The 16,941-nt window shown below is 35.8% G+C and overlaps 1 protein-coding gene and 1 long non-coding RNA gene across 6 annotated transcripts in view; both read left to right on the top strand.

Annotated features, from left to right (window-relative positions):
• Positions 1 to 16,941, top strand: part of MSRB3 (methionine sulfoxide reductase B3) — a 182,048-nt gene that overhangs the window by 126,814 nt on the left and 38,293 nt on the right. The window lies entirely within an intron of this gene.
• Positions 2,222 to 15,486, top strand: LOC116558408. The gene is made up of 3 exons (XR_004271994.1): positions 2,222 to 2,646; positions 6,235 to 6,239; positions 15,474 to 15,486. It is a non-coding gene; the product is annotated as an uncharacterized LOC116558408 (long non-coding RNA).

The raw sequence follows: 16,941 nt of genomic DNA, 5'->3' as shown, positions 1-16,941 counted from the left end.
AGATCTCATTTGTCAGTTTTTGCTTTTGTTATGATTGCATTTGGTATCTTCATCATGAAATTTTTGACTGTTTCTATGTCCAGAATGGAATTGTCTATGTTGTCTAGAAGACAACCTAGAGTGTTTATAGTTTTGGGTTTTACACTTAATGTTATATGTAGCCAAACTAAAATTCTTCAGTGAAGGAGAATAAGATATTTTTCAGAGAAGCAAATGCCAAAGGAGTTTGTTACCTCTAGACCTGCCTTATAAGAAATCTTGAAAGGAGCTCTAAATATGGAAAGGAAAGGCCATTACCAGCTGGTGCAAAAACACACTTAAATATACAGAATAGTGACACTATAGAGCAGCCACATAAACAAATTGGCAAAATAAGCAGTTAACAACACAATGACAGGATCAAATCCACACATATTAACATTAACCTTGAATGTAAACAGGCTAAATGCCCCATTTAAAAGTCAAGCTGTATAAAGAAATGACCCAGCAAATAGTATACTTTCTTCAAGAGACCAGCTCACATGCAATGACATGCATAGCCTCAAAATAAAGGGATGGAGGAAAATCTACCAAGCAAATGGAAATCAGAAAAAAAGCAAGGGTTGCAATTCTATTTTTAGACAAACTTTAAACCAATGAAGATCAAAAAGGACAAAGAAGGGCATTATATAATGGCAAAGGGCTCAATTCAATAAGAAGACCTAACTATTCTAAATATATATGCATCCAACACAGGAGCACCCATATTCATAAAGCAAGTCCTTAGAGACTGACAAAGAGACTTAGCCTCCCCCACAATAATAAGGAAAGACTTTAACACTCCATTGCCAGTATTAAACAGATAATGGAGGTAGAAAATTAACAAATATATTTAGGACCTGAAAATTTTTAATTTTTAATTTTGTGAGTATGTAGTATGTATATATATTTATGGGGTATATGGGATATTTTGATATAGGCATACAGTGTATAATATTCATAACCGCATGTATTTATCCTTTGTGTTACAAACAATTCAATTATACTCTTTTAGCTATTTTTAAATGTATAGTTAAATTATTATTGGAATTTTGAAATGATCCCATTAAATCTGTAGATGGCTATGGGTAGTATGAACATTTTAACAGTAATAATTGTTTTAATCCATGAACATAGGATATCTTTCTGTTTATTTGTATCTTCTTCAATTTTTTAAATCAATGTTTTATAGTTTTCAGGGTACAGTTCTTTCACCTCCATAGTTTAATTTATTTCTAAGTATTTTATTTATGCTATTGTAAATGGGATAGTTTTCTTGTTATCTTTTTTGAGTGGTTCATTATTAGCGTATAGAAATGTAACTGAGTTGTGTATGTTGATTTTGTATCTTCCCACTTTACCAAATTTATTAGTTCTAACAGGTTTGCAGTGGCATCTTTAGGGTTTTCTTTCTTTTTCTTTTTCTTTTTTTTTTGTTTTTTTTTTTCTTCTTGCCCAGGCTGGAGTGCAACAGCACAATCTTGGCTCACTGCAACCTCCGCCACCTGGGTTCAAGTGATTCTCTTGCCTCAGCCTCCCAAGTAGCCGGGATTACAGGCGTGCACCACCATGCCTGGCTAATTCTGTATTTTTAGTAGAGATGGGGTTTCACCATGTTGACCAGGCTTGTCTCAAACTCCTGACCTCAGGTGATCCATCTGACTCGGCCTCCCAAAGTGCTGGGATTACAGGCATGAGCCACCGTGTTGGCGGGTTTTTTCTATGTAGGATTATTTCATCTGCAAACAGGGACAGTTTAACTTCTGCCTTTCCAATTTAGGTGCTTTTTGTTTTTCATCTTTTTGCCTAACTCTGACTGGGACTTCTAGTACAGTGTCGAATAGAAGTGGGAAGAGTAGGCATCCTTGTCTTGTTTCAGCTCTTAGAAGGAATGCTTTCAACTTTTCACCCTTGAGTATGATTTAAGCTGTAAGCTTGTCATATATGGCCTTTATTGTGTTGCTGAGGCACATACCTGCTACACGTAATTTGTTGAGAGTTTTTATTTTGAAAGAATGTCGAAGTTGTTCAGTGCCGTTTCTACTTCTGTTGAGGTGATCGTAGGGTTCTCGTCCTTCATTCTGTTAATGTGGTGTATGATATTATTGTTTTGGTTATGTTGAACCATCTTTGCACCTTAGGGATAAATCTCACTTGATCATGATGAACCATTCTTTTAATGTGTTGTTCAATTTAGTTTTCTAATATTTTGTTTAGAATTTTTATGTCTATATTCATCAAGGATATTGGCCTATAGTTTGTTTTTTTATAATGTCTTGTGTGACTTTGATATCAGAGTAATGTTGGCCTCATAAATATGTTTAAAAGTATGCACACTTCTTCAATTTTTTGAAAGAGTTTGAGAAGGATTGGTATTGGTATTAGTACTTCTTTAGATGTTTGGTAGAATTCAGTAGTGAAGCAATCAGATCCTGGGATTTTATTTGATGGGAGACATTTTATTACTGATTCAATATCCTTCCTTGTTATTGGTCTTTTCACATTTTCTTTTACCTCATAATTTAGTCTTAGTATGCTGTATGTGTCTAGGAATTTATTAATTTCTTCTAGGTCATCCAATTTTTTGGCATATAACTGTTCATAGTAGACTCATGATCATTTGTATTTGTGTGGTATTTGTGTAATACCTTCTCTTTTGTTTCTGATTTTGTTGTCTTTTTTTTTTTCTTAATCTACCTAAGGGTTTGTTGATCTGTTTTATTTTTTTAAAAAAACAACTTGATTTTATTGAATGTGTCCTTTTTGTCTAGTCTCTATTTATTTCTGCTTTGAATTTTATTATTTTCTTCTTTCTGCTTACTTTTGGTCTAGTTTGTTCTTTGTCTAGTTCCTTGAGATGTAACGTTAGGCTGTTTATTTGAGATCTTTCTTTTATTTTGATGGAGGCAGTTATTGATATACACTTTCCTCTTAGAACTGATTTTGCTACATCTTATAAGTGTCAGGATGTTGTGTTTCTATTTTTATTTTGAGATTTTTTAAATTTTCTTTTTAATTTCTTCTTCGACCATTTTGTTGTTTAAGAGCACGCTGTTTAAATTCCTCACATGTCTGAATTTTCTGAAGTTCCTCGTATTATTGATTTTTTGTTTCATATTATAGTGGTTGGAAAAGATGGCTGATATTATTTTAGTTTTCTTAAATTTATTAAGATGTGTTTTGGGGCCTAACATATGATCTGTCCTGGAGAATGTTCCACTTGTGCTTGAAAAGAATGTGTAATATGCTGCTGTTGCATAGAATGTTTTGTATGTCTGTTAGGTCTGTTTGGTGTAAAGCGTAGTTTGAGTCCAGTGTTTTCCTTATTGACTTTCTGTCTGGATGATCTGTCTGCTGTTGAAAGTGGAAATATTGAAGTTATTTGTTATTATTTTACTATAGTCTATCTCTCCCTTCATTTGTATCAATATTTGCTTTATATATATATATTTAGGTCCTCTGGTTTTGGTCACATATATATGTGTGTATATGTGTGTATATATATATATATATATATATATATGTGTGTGTGTGTGTGTGTGTGTGTGTGTGTGTGTGTATTTACAATTGTTATGTGCTCTTGAAGAATTTACTGCTTTATCACTATATAATGGCCTTCTTTGTCTCATTTTACAGTTTTTGACTTTTAATTCATTTTATCTAAGTATAGCTATACATAATTTCTTGGTTTCTATTTGCATGGAATATATTTTTCCATCCTTTTAGTCTTAATTTATGTGTGTCCTTATAGGTGAAGGTGAAGTAAATCTCTTATAGGAAGAATATAGTTAGGTCTTGTGTTTTGATTCATTCAGTCAATCTGTCTTTTGATAGGAGAAGTTAAATCATTTACATTCAAGGTAATTATTGATAGTTAAAGACTTACTGCCATTAAAAAATATTTTCTGATTGTTTTATAGATTCATTTCTTCCTTTCTCTTTTATGATTTTCTTTTGTAAGTAGGTCATTTTCTCTAGTGGTATTTTTGATTTCTTACTCTCTACCTTTTGTATATCTACTTTAGTTTTTTGTTTTGTGACTACTATGAGACTTATATAAAACATATTATAGTCATAATGGGCTATTTTAAGCTGATAACAAGTTAACTTTGATTATATTACAAAATCCTACACTTTTTCTCCACCCTTCTCTCCCACATTTTATACTTTGCTGTTACAGTTTACATCTGTTTTTTTCTATATCTCTCAGGAAATTATTGTAGCTATTATTTTTAATAATTTTGTCTTTTAACTTTCATACTAAAAATACAAATGATTTACACACCATCATTACATCATCAAAGTATTCTAAATTTAAGTACTCACTGTACTTTTATCAGTGAGTTTCATACTGTAATTTTTTTTGTTGTTTGTTTTGGTTTTTGAGATGGAGTCTTGCTCTATCACCCAGGCTGGAGTGCAGTGGTGCCATCTTGGCTCACTGCAACCTCTGCCTCCCAGGTTCAAACAATTATCCTGCCTCAGCCTCCTGAGTAGCTGGGCCTACAGGCATGCACCACTACGCCTGGCTAATTTTTTGTATTTTTAGTAGAGACGGGGTTTCACCAGGTTGGCCAAGCTGGTGTTGAACTCCTGACCTCAAGCAATCCGCCTGCCTCAGCCTCCCAAAGTGCTGGGATTAAAGACGTGAGCCGCTGCCCCCGACCTGTTGTTTTTATGTTGCTACTTTTTGTCTGTTTGCTAAGTTTAAAGTATTTCCTTTAGCATTTCTTTTAGGGTGGTCTGGTGATGTTGAACTCATTTAGCTTTTGCTTATCTGGGAAAGTGTTTATCTCTTTTTTTTTGAAGGACAGATTTGCTGGACATTCTTGATTGGCAGTCCCCTCCTCCCCCTGCACTTATATCACTGGACTCTTTACTGGCCTATAAGGTTCCTGCTGAGAAGTGTACTGCGAGCCTTATTGGAATTCCCTTAAATGTGATTGCTTTTTTTCTCTGGCTGTTTTCAGAATTCTCTCTGTCTTTAATTTTTGACAGTTTGATTATAATATGTCTTGCTGTAGTTTTACTTGGATTGAATCTGCTTGATGACCTTTTACCTTCCTATACCTGGATATTTGTATCTTTCCGTAGATTTGGAAAGTTTTCTGTTATTATTTCTTCAAATAAGCTTTCTGGCTCTTTGTCTTTTTATTCTTTCCAAAATTCTATAACGTGAATATTTTATCTTTTGATACTATCTGATAAATCCTTTAAGCTTTCTTTATTCCTTTTCATTCTTTTTCTTTTATTCTGACTGCATTTTTAAAAATAACTTGTCTTTGAGTTCACAGATTCTTTCTTCTGCTTAATCAGTTCTGCTGTTTATGCTTCTCTATTGAGTTTTAAATTTTATTCTTTGTGTTTTTCAGCTTCATAATTTTTTTTGTAATATAATTTTAATCTCTGTTAAATTTCTTGTTTTGGTTATACAGTGTTTTCCTAATCTTATGGAATTGTTTCTCTATATTGTATTGAAGTTTGCTGAGCTTCCTTAAAAGAATTATTTTGAATTCTTTCAAGCAGTTTGCATATCTTCATTTCTTTAGGATCACCTATTGGGAAATTATTGTGTTCTCTTGGTAGTGGTATGTCTCCCTGGTTTTTTATGTTTCTTGTTGCCTTATGTTAATATTTGCACATTTGGTGGAACAGTCACCTCTTCTAGATTTTATGGGCTAGTTTTTCTGTGGAAAGACCTTCTTTTATGTGGGGCATCCAGGAAACTTGCTGAGTGGGGGATATAGCAATTCTAGCACCAGTGAGGGTGCAGCTGTGTATGTCTCTGTAAATCTGTCAGCTGAGGTCAATGTTGATGCAGATTGCAGTGATACTCAGCAGCTGATGCTGTGGATGTCCACAGTGGCCCTGAGGGTTTCTGGGTTTTTTATGATAATGGCAGTTAAGGTCCTCCTGATCTCTTTTTCCACTGAGGAAGTTGTGGCTCAGGGGATTTCCATTGGCACTGGATTTGGCTTTCAGGCCCACTTGCAGTTTGGTGTGGCATTCGTGTCTGATCGGTGGTGCCCATGGAGCAGCCATGGAGCTGAGGCCCAAAGCACAGGCACACAGGGAGGGAATATGGCTCTGGGATCTGGGGCATAATGGCACTGGTGTCCAGTATGCAGCCATTCTGTCACATTGATAACAGTATGTAAGGCTCAGATTCTTGTAAAGTAGCTGGGGAGTCAAAAACTAGAGCACAAATGTGTGCAGTTACAGTGGCTTTGGAGTCAGAGCAGGGCCTAGCTCTCTGTGGTGGCTGAGCTGGTGCCTGGAATGCAGTCATGCACAGCAAGAGCTTAACTCTAGATCCTGGGGTACAAAGTAGCTTGCTATGATAATAACAAGCTTCAGTGTCTGAAATGCTCCAGTGTCTGAAATGTGGACGAACCTAATGCAGCCACAGAGTCCAGGTCTAGAGTGTGAGGACTCAAGAGGTGTCCAGAGTTGACGCACATATGGGATTTGGAGAGTTGGTAGCTCCTTTCTGAAGCAGCTCAACAGTAACCACTTCTTGGGTTGGAGAAGTGTGTGTAGCTGTGTCTTCCTCTCTGGGGTTCCCTATGAAGAATACTGGTTTGTTATCTTAGTGGCAAAAGATAGTGTTGTCATCTGCAGAACAGGCTGCTGAGGACCATGGTGGTCTCCGCCACATGGCTGATACAGGCAGCCTCTGCTCTTCCTCTATTCCTGGCAATCTCCTGGCATCTCAGATATACTGATCTTACCAGTAATTTATTTTCTGTGTGTATATTTTTTTGCTCCACTGTATTATTGCAAAATCTTTGATAGGATCTTAGGGACTCTGGGATATTTTGTTTGTAGTTAGCTCTCTATGTTTATTTTGGGGGGGGATGCTAAAGGGAGAAGGCTGATATCTCCTACTCTGCCAATGTGGTTACATCTCTATTATTTATTCCTTCTTTTAAACACCAGTTGAACACCAGCTCTAATGAACTGGGCATTGAGTATATAAGGTACAGTGTAGACTCAGGCCCTGCCCTAATTGAGTGAGTTTTTAAAAATAAGTTTACAAAGAGGAGTATGACATTATTGGCATTAGCAAATCTGATCATGTAACACTTCTGCCCAGAGTTTTTCCAGGGGCTTCTAATTAACTACAGGATGAACTATCACTTTCTTTGCATGCAGTCAAAGGCTTTCATAACCTGGACCATTCTCTGTCTGTGATCAATTTCTCGACTCCCCCACTCCCATCTTTAGTAACTGGTATTTTAGAAAACCCAAATGAATTCCCCAGAGTGCATTGTGCTGTTACTGTTGTTTCTGTGCTCCTACATACAGGGTGTCCTCTCTTGGAATATACTTTTTTTCCCAATAAGATAGACATGGGATTTCTTTTGACTAGACTTAATGTGCCCCTTGTAAAACAGTTGTCTTAGTGTATTGTGCTTACTTACCAGTCTCCATTATCTTTACATATATAATTTTTTTGAGATGGAGTTTCACTCTTGTTGCCCATGCTAGAGTGCAACGGCACTGTCTCGGCTCACCACAACCTCTGCCTCCTGGGTTTAAGTGATTCTCCTACCTCATCCTCCTGAGTAGCTGGGATTACAGGCATGTGCCACCACGCCCAGCTAATTTTGTATTTTTAGTAGAGATGGCGTTTCTCCATGTTGGTCAGGCTGGTCTCGAACTCCAGACCTCAGGTGATCCGCCTGCCTTGGCCTCCCAAAGTGCTGGGATTATATGAGTTAGCCACCACACCCAGCTGTCTTTATGAGTTTTTTGAGGGCCGTACTGTGTGGCTGCATGTTGTTTTACTCTTGGCCTCTAGCATAGTTTTAAACGCATCCATTAAGTCAATATCTGAGGGACAGGAGATACAGTGACAAACAGACAAGGCTCCTGCTGTTAAGGAGTTACTAAAAAAGAAAACAAGTAAATGGGATGATATTTGATAGGAGCCATGCAGGAAATAGAAAGGATTTATTTAATTTTGATATCCTTGATGCTGTGATAGGGAATGATGGTGGTGGATAGAGGGAGACACTTATTTACATAGGCATTTCATGGAAAGCCTCATTGGGGAGGTAATATCTGAGCTAAGGTCAAAAGTATGAGAATACAACCACATGAAGAGCTTGGGTGAGTGTTCAAAGCAGAAGAAAAAGCAAGTACTTGATATTTTGCAGGAATCGAAAGAAGACCAGAGTGGTTGAAGCACAGGGGGAAGAGTGGTTCGAGATGTGTCTGGAGAGGTAGGCAGGAGTTGGATCATGCAGGCTTTTGTCCACCTTCAAATATTTCTTGAACTAAATGTGTCAAATCTGAAATCTAATTCTGCACGTATTGTCCTTAGCCTTCAGTATAACTTTAGACTTCCTTTCTCTCCAGCTATGTTCCCACTGGAGCCACTGCAATAAGAGTAAGAGTGTCATACATTTCTCTCTTCAGTCTTATTAGTGGAATTTTACCAGATCTGGAAACATTAAGGGAAACAACTTGTTTTCAATGTTTGGTCTTATGGGTAGGCCCTTAACAACAGCCATATCATAATGAATTCAGGATGATGTGAATGATGATTGCAGAGGAACTGGATATACACAGTTCATACAGACCTCTAAGCAAAGCCCTAGATGGAGCTCCTTTCATTTGCTTCTGGTTTTTGTCTCAGTATGATCCAGGGAGCTAAAATAACTAAAGAAGAGCTCCATTTCCAGTGACCAGTTCAGTCTCTGCGCTAGCAGAAAGTTAGTGTAGAATCCAATGCAAAGATCACATGTAAATTCTAGAAATTTTACTACATTTTTTTCAGAGATGACAAGGCAATTTCCTCCTTCCTTCTTTCCTGAGTACTGAAGGATATAACTGCTCTTCTGAAGAATCTGAAAGGCTTCAGGATAACAGTAAAGTGGACAACACATTCTTCTTCCAGCTGCTGCTGTTCACAACACTTTTGACAGTTAAAATACATCACATATTCTCTTGTCCTTTTAATGTAAACATTTACTGTTTTAAGTGGACTGTAGAATCAAACCAAAATAGAAGGATGCAGACTGATGTTTCAGAGGTGCAGCTAAGCACTAGACCAAATTAAATAAGAGCAATTTGCAATCTAACATGTAGTTATAATACTTATTGCACATTATACCCTGTTTGTCACTGGGAAATATGAAACAGAGGGCTTTCATTGCTTGCTCTATTTTTTTTTTTAACTTTCTTATATCTTGTTTTTTTAAATTGCGTTTTAGGTTTTGGGGTACATGTGAAGAACATGTAAGATTGTTGCATAGGTACACACATGGCAGTGTGGTTTGCTGCCTTCCTCCCCATCACCTATATCTGGCATTTCTCCCCATGTTATCCCTTCCAACTCCCCACCCCCTGCTGTCCCTCCCCTGGTTCCCCCCGACAGACCCCAGTGTGTGATGCTCCCCTCCCTGTGTCCATGTGTTCTTGTTGTTCAACACCCACCTACGAGTGAGAACATGTGGTGTTTGATTTTCTGTTCTTGTGTCAGTTTGCTGAGAATGATTGTTTCCAGGTTCATCCATGTCCCTACAAAGGACACGAACTCATTGTTTTTGATGGCTGCATAGTATTCCATGGTGTATATGTGCCACATTTTCCCGCTGCAGTCTATCATTGATGGGCATTTGGGTGCTTGATCTATTTTTACAACCTGTTACTAGAAAAGAATTTCATGTAGAACAGGCAAAGTTTTGAATTAGAATTAAGTTAAAATGGAAAAAGTAGTAAGGTCAGAGTAGCCTCCTTGGTGTAGATTTTCTCCTACGCTTAAGCATTGTCTGAAAGTCAAGGAAATGATAGCATCTCTAGTTTTTGTTGTTTGTTAATTTCCCCAGGAAAAACTTGACCTCCTTCTTTCTTATTTCGTTGGCATCTGTCTTAAGCCTTTACCTTCAGCTCTTATAGCTTCTTTCAAATTGTATTAAATTTGAAGACTAAGAACCTTCAAAATGACCCACATTTGAATCCTGGATCTACCCCTAAGCTGACCTGTTTTATTTTTAAAAAATGGTTATGAAATTTTGCTTGGAATCCTAGAAGTTAAAAATGTGACATCCTATAGAATGCCATTTCACACAGGAAAGTCTGGTCCCCTTAAAGTTAGTTTTACTCTGAGAGGAAAACTTACAAATGAATACAGGTTCAAGTTTGTTCAATTTCTTGTTTTGCATAATATTTACCTGCATAACACATAAATTCATCAAAATCCTTTCCTAGTGACAATACTTCATTAGATTACTTTAGTGAGTATTCAGGAGATTTTCATCTTATGAGTCATAAAATTCTTTTATTCCCCAAAGAATTTCTGGTGTCTGACTGGAATTTCACGTCTTTGTAGTTTTAGCTGGACTCTTTGAAGCGGTTACTTCCTAAATGATTGTATTCTTGAGGCCTGTATGTAATACCTGGGGAGCCAGGTCACAGGTTGACTCCTGTTTTTCAAGAAAATTGAAAAATTAATCCGTTTCATTGCTTTAGTCTTAGTAATTTTGTTCAGAAATTTTCTTAAACTTTTTAACCTCCTCCTGTAATGACAGAGATGTTTTCACTTGCTGCCTATACAGTTTTCCAGCATTAATTGTTTTGTGCCTGCTTAGGACCATTTTTTTCTATTTCTGTGAACACACCCCAGCGATTTGATGTTAGTATGTTGCTTGCCTGTCCCATCAGGTTTTCATCACTCACTTGGTATAAAGGAAAAGGGGATAGAATTACAAACATACTAGACCATGTAGCTATTGATGAGAAATGTCTTTGGATATCCTTTTCACTTCTTCTTCTTCCTTTTTTAAAGTTCTTTTTGAAAAAGGTGAAAGTCGGGTTATAGTGGAAAGCCAGAACGATTGTGTGTTCCTATTTGAAAAATTCTGTGAACATTATACTTTTTGACATGTGAGTTTCAGAAATTCTTAGTGATTATTATAACACACACTCCGCTTATGTGCAGAGCTTCTTCTACATGTGCCTGTCTTTGTGTGTTTTAAAAGATAGTGCCTAACTCTTCTGTTCATAAATGGCAGTAACTGACTATGTACAGAGGAGACTGAAGCCTGAGTCTGGGTGTGCTATTTGGCTACATTCAACCAGTATGGGACAAACAAAAAATGTAAGGCTGGTAGAATATTTACACTATTAAATTGTTCAGAAGTTAGTTACTAGGAAATCTTTTACTAGACTTCAATATCTTTGGTTTTTTAAAGAACAAATCTAAAATTTTACCCCAAAAGCTAGGTACTTACATATTATTTCTATTGTGGCTACCTTCAGCACATAACTTTTTAAAACTTTTAAATGAATAAAAGAAGTGGTTCTGTCTATAAACCACAAAGAAATATACCAAGTTAATGTTTTAGCTTGTTGATTAGTATATTATCTTGAAAGTAGAAAAAAAAAGCAATACAAAATTACTTGCTATTCACATATTTGCAGAAAATATAAGTCCTTGGAATGTAGCACATATTATTATTACATAATCTATATCCATATGCTGCAATGTTAGACCCTTAAGAAAAGAACCAGATTCTGGCACAGGACTGTTTTATGGTAAGGAAAGATTAATGGATTCCAAAATTTAAAAAGGGGGAAAAAGCTTGATGGTTCCACAACAAAATAAGAGAGTTGAAAGGGGGGTTTAGAGATATATATGTTAACACAAGGTGACAATTAAAGCAGTTAATTTCCTTATTTATCTATATCCCCTCCTAGCTCTTCTAATCCTGACTAAGGCAAATGGGTTGACTCATCTTTTGAGCAGATGAAGATAGGAACAAAGATATCTGGCATTGCTGCCTGTCTCCCCATCCCCTGTAAAAGTGTGTTTTTTTGTTTTGTTTCGTTTTGTTTTGTTTTGTTTTGTTTTTGCTATCAGTTAGAGTAAGTTCTTAAAGCAGTCAGAGACAGATCTGTACCAGTCAGAGATGCAGTGGTGCAAGCCTGTTAGCCTAATTGCTTTGAATACGTTGCTAATGATGCTAGGGCCACATGTTAAATAGCCAATGTAAGCATTTTTTTTTTTTTTTTACAGTGTAAAATGTCTTTCTCCAGACAAATATTGCTCCCCAACCCTTTTATATGTAAATCTGAGATAAAGGGATTTGTGAATATGACAGTGACTCATTAAAAATATATTCTGAGTCCCTTAGGATAACTTATTAAACAACAAAATAATAAGTGTTGGAGAGGATGTGGAACAATTGGAATATTGTTCATTACTAGTGGGCATGTAAAATGGTACACTCAATGTGAAAACAATATGTCAGTTTCTCAAAAAATTAAACATAGAATTGCCATATAATCCCATAATTCCACTTGTAGTTATATATCTAAAAGAAATGAAAGCAGAGACTCAAACAAGTATTCTCCAGTGTTTTTAGCAGCATTATTCATAATAGCCAAAAGGCAGAAACAATTCAAATATCCATTGATGAATGGATAAACAAAATTGTGTATAATAAAATGAATTATTATTTAGTCTTAAAATGATTTGAATTCTGATACATGCCACAACACTGATAAACACTGAAAATATGATGCCAGGTGAAATAAGCCAGAAACAAAAAGACAAATGTTTTGTAATTTCACTTAAATAAAGTACCTAGAATAGTTCAATTTATACAGAGAGAAAGTAGAACGGTGGTTACCAGGACTGGAGAGAAGGCATCTGGAGAGTTATTATTTAAAGGGTTCTGATAATCAGTTTGAGAAGATAAAAATAGCTCTGGAGATGGATGGTGATACTACTTGCACAACAGTGTGAACGTATTTAGTACCATTGAACTGTATACCTAAAAATAGCTAAAATGGTAAACTCTTTGTTATGTATATTTTACAATAATAATGTGTATACATTTTATATATTATCTAATGTTATTTACCTTCATTTTTATTTAATAATAGCTATTTTTAAAAGTTTTATATAAGAATTTTCTAAAACTATCATAACTAGAGATTTGTATTTATTTCTATTGGTTTTTGTTGTTGTTGTTGTTGTTGTTTTTTATAGAGCCAGGGTCTCACTGTGTTGCCTAGGCTGGTCTTGAACTGCTGATCTTGAGCCGAGGATCAAATGATCCTTCTGCCTCAGCATCCCAAAGCACTGGGATTATAGGCATGAGCTACCTATACCTAGAGATTTAAAAGAGAGAAATTAGACTTTGAGGCACAATGGCAAAATGAAAAGACATCATTTGTACTCTCCCAATTTTCAATTAAAATAAAGGAGATAAAACATATTTTAAACTTTGAGAATTTCTGCCAGATAAAGTAGACTAGAATGTGATTAATGGAAGATACTAAGGGAAAATTTATCCTTCTTCATGAGAAAGTGGTATAGTTGTAAGTTAGAGTGTTCCTATCAGAACACAAATAAATACTTCTGAAGTTGGAGGGTTGACAGCTAGAGGCCAGGTTGGTCCATGGGACACATGAGGAACTTTCTATTTGGGAAATCCTTTAAACACTGTGGAACAATTACATTGAGAAGCAACTGAATGGAAATGTCTAAAGGCAATTACCATTACACAACACAAGAGGTATTTGGACCTTTGCCTGCTGGGCCAGACAGTAGCTAGCAATCAAATGGACACCAGACACAGCCTAATCATGAACATGGACAGGAGGCCAGCTCAGAGAGTAATTTGAATGTGGAAAAATGATCCTTGGCATAAAAGATTTGCTAAACACAGTGAAAGGTATACAGAGACCAATATCCTCAATGAGGACGACCTGTACCACTTGGTGTCAGCTATTTCCCTCAATGTACTAGATCACCCAACTGGTGGTGTAAAATTAAATTAGTTAAATTTCTAGCACTCCATATAACAGTACATAGGTGCATATACAACAGTACATACATGTTACTACTTCTAACAGTATGTAGGTGGGCAATAACGTATGGAAGGGAAATATGATCATATTACTTTGGGGCCAATAGCAGGCCTAAGTATACCTCTTCCCATTGATGTGGGAAAAAGAAAACAAACATGGCACCTACAAAATATTCTGCAATGTAAGCAGATGAAAACAACAAAGCTCTAGAGGGAAAATATATACATGTTAAAAATATTTATTACTGAAAAATATTTGTACTCTCAAGAAAAGATTTTTAAAATTCTATGAAAGGAGTGAAAGATGAAATGTGATCACAGACTAAGATATAATAGAGCTGGTAGAATCAAGAAAATCCTGGAGAGAAGCTAGCAATTCTATAGCAGAATTGGAAACCTCACTAGAAGCAGTGAAGAACCAAATTGAACCTACTAAATATTTGATTAATAATGTGGAGGACCACTTGAGAAACCGTTCTGTAATGCAGAGGAAAAGGAAAATGATTGGAAAATTTTCAGCAATAGGATGATAGATGTGGTCTATAGAAAACAAGGATCTGACTAAGAGGAAAATTGGTATCCTTCAAGAAGAAAACAGAAAAAAATAGAACAATAAAGGAAACAACAGTAAGACATACATGAAGAAAGACAGGAATTTCAAGTTTTAAAGACACATTTACTATGTGTCTATGAGAATTAGTGAAAAAATAGCAGCACCTAGACATATTCTGGTGAAATTTTTGAATTTCAAGAAGCAAAACTCACAAAAATACATTTTAAGCTTGTGAACAGAAAAAACAAATCTCTGAAGGAACAAAAAATCAGCCATGTTTCGGATATCTTTTCAGCCTTATTCATCAAAAGACAATGAAACAATTTGGCTTTTGCTTTGAGAAAGAGAAAATTGTAATGCCTAAATTCTATATCCTGTCAAATTTATTCCTTTATGAAAGAATAGGGAGATATTCTTAGGTGTAAGTGATTTAGGAAGCATATTGTTTACATACCTTTCTTGAAAAAAATTACCAAATGAAATATTCCATGCAGCTTAGAAATGAACCAAAATAAAGACCTCCATTATGGAGAAACTGTAGCATATAAGCATATTTATGAGCATTAAAACAATAAACATAGAATTAAGTTTAAGTCATTGTTTTACATATAGAATTCCCAGAAAATACAAAGTCAAACAGGATTTTTGGAAGCACAGGTACAACAGGTTAAAATGGATAGTTTCACAAGTAATAACTTGAGTCAAAAAATTCCAGATTATGCCAACCAAAACAGTAGAATTAGGAAAGAATGGTGTGACAGTAAGTAATGTGTCCTGATTTTCTCTTCTTACACAAAAGGTTTTCAACAGATGCTGTCAATAATGTATAATTAATACAAGTGAACTTATAATATATTTGAAATATTGAAGGTAATTCTAAAAATAAAAATACAATATATGTTTTCCAACTCACGAGAGAAAAACTCCAGTGTATCCTCAGTTAAGGAAACAATTTAAGGAAAAGGGAAATCACAATGACATATAAAATCAGAAAATAAGATGACAAAAGTTGAGATGAAGTAGATCCATTTCTATATAAATATTAGGGATAAACTTTCCCTTTAAGAGATAGATAGATATCAGGTGTAAAGAATCAAGTTTCTTTAAAGGAATACCCTATCTAAAAAGGATGCTGAAAGCAAAATAACACAAAAGTTAAAAATGGAGGGATGGCAACAATATATCAAACTAAATTAAAATGGAACATCATCTAACTACTTTTAAAAAATAGAACTTCTTGAATGATTCTTGGATAAATAAGCCCACAGACCTGGGAACTATCACTCTGGCTTTTCTGAATTTCATCACCCTCCTGCTTCAGTGTGATGCTTTTCTCCAAGGTTGTTGTATGATGTTGATAGCTTTCCTAGCTTTCAGGACTGAGAAAATATTTTCAAATTCTCAAAAACTCATTTTGTTTCATTTGGTTTCTGCTAAGGGAAATCTTTAAGTTCTCTACACTGCTCCCTTCCCCAGAGTTGCTATTTGGCTTTGGATTCTGCTTGTCTCCAGGATTCTTTTAGCTTCCTATCCTGCAGCCCACCAGTAGATGACCCATTCCACTTGTATATCTCTGGTGCCTCACTAGATATGGCAGTTCAGGTTTTCTGTACCACCTGATCTACAGGGAGTTCTTGATCACTTCCCTTATTTTCAAAGATCTTGGCATATTCTTTAAAATCCTCAGCGGAGGAGAGTCTTTGTAGTTTGAGGTGCTTACTTTTCTAAGTATGCTCAAATTACTTTTGCAGCAGTCTTTTATGGAATCTTTTGGCTTAAGGGCTCCTTATGTTGTGTGTGAGGTCCACCCTTTTTCCATTTTTTTTTTTTTTTTGAAAACTAAACAAGTGGAATTTTACTGTCTGCTTTGTATCCATACCTGGGAGCTAGACCTACACATCCATGTCTATATCTGATTTCAAGCTCTTGACTCTATCCCCTAATTTCTGTCCAGCTCCTTTGGAATTGGCATTTCTCCTTTGATCATTCTGCCCCAATTCTGGTGTCTGTCTCCTGTAGGATTTAGCTTGGATCTGCCCTTCTACCTGTGTTACGGTATATCCTTTAAATCACTTTGTCCACCCAGGATGCAGGCAGCTTAATATCTGGCTGGGAAGATAAGTCCAACATGATAAGACAACAGATAATATCATCGAGTAAGGTTTAGGTTGTATAATAGGTGTTGATAGATGTCATAGCCATTCAGAAATAGTGAAGAATAGTTATGGAAAGCTTCAGTGAACAGATGGGACTTGAACAACATAATAATGAATGTTGGAATTTGGATGTCAAAATTCCAGTCCAGTGAAGGAGCATGAATGAAGGAGGAAGGTGGGAAGGAGCTTGGCATATTGATGTAATCATGAAGATCCTCCTCAAAATACTCTATTTTCCTTCCATTAGTGAGATAGCAAATAGGAGGCTGTTGAAGATTGTTTCTGTCTGGAGGTTACTATCATATAAATCCCTTACATGTGTGTGGTGATTAGCTATTTTAAATGCATTCATATAATTATATCACTTGGTCCTCATAACAGCTTTGTG

This window comes from Sapajus apella, unplaced genomic scaffold, assembly GCF_009761245.1.
Source record: "Sapajus apella isolate SASKATOON/1434 unplaced genomic scaffold, GSC_monkey_1.0 scaffold2, whole genome shotgun sequence".
In the NCBI taxonomy this organism is placed as follows: Eukaryota; Metazoa; Chordata; class Mammalia; order Primates; family Cebidae; genus Sapajus; species Sapajus apella.
The sequence above is the reverse complement of the archived record's forward strand: the minus strand, read 5'-3'. Positions and strand labels throughout refer to the sequence as shown.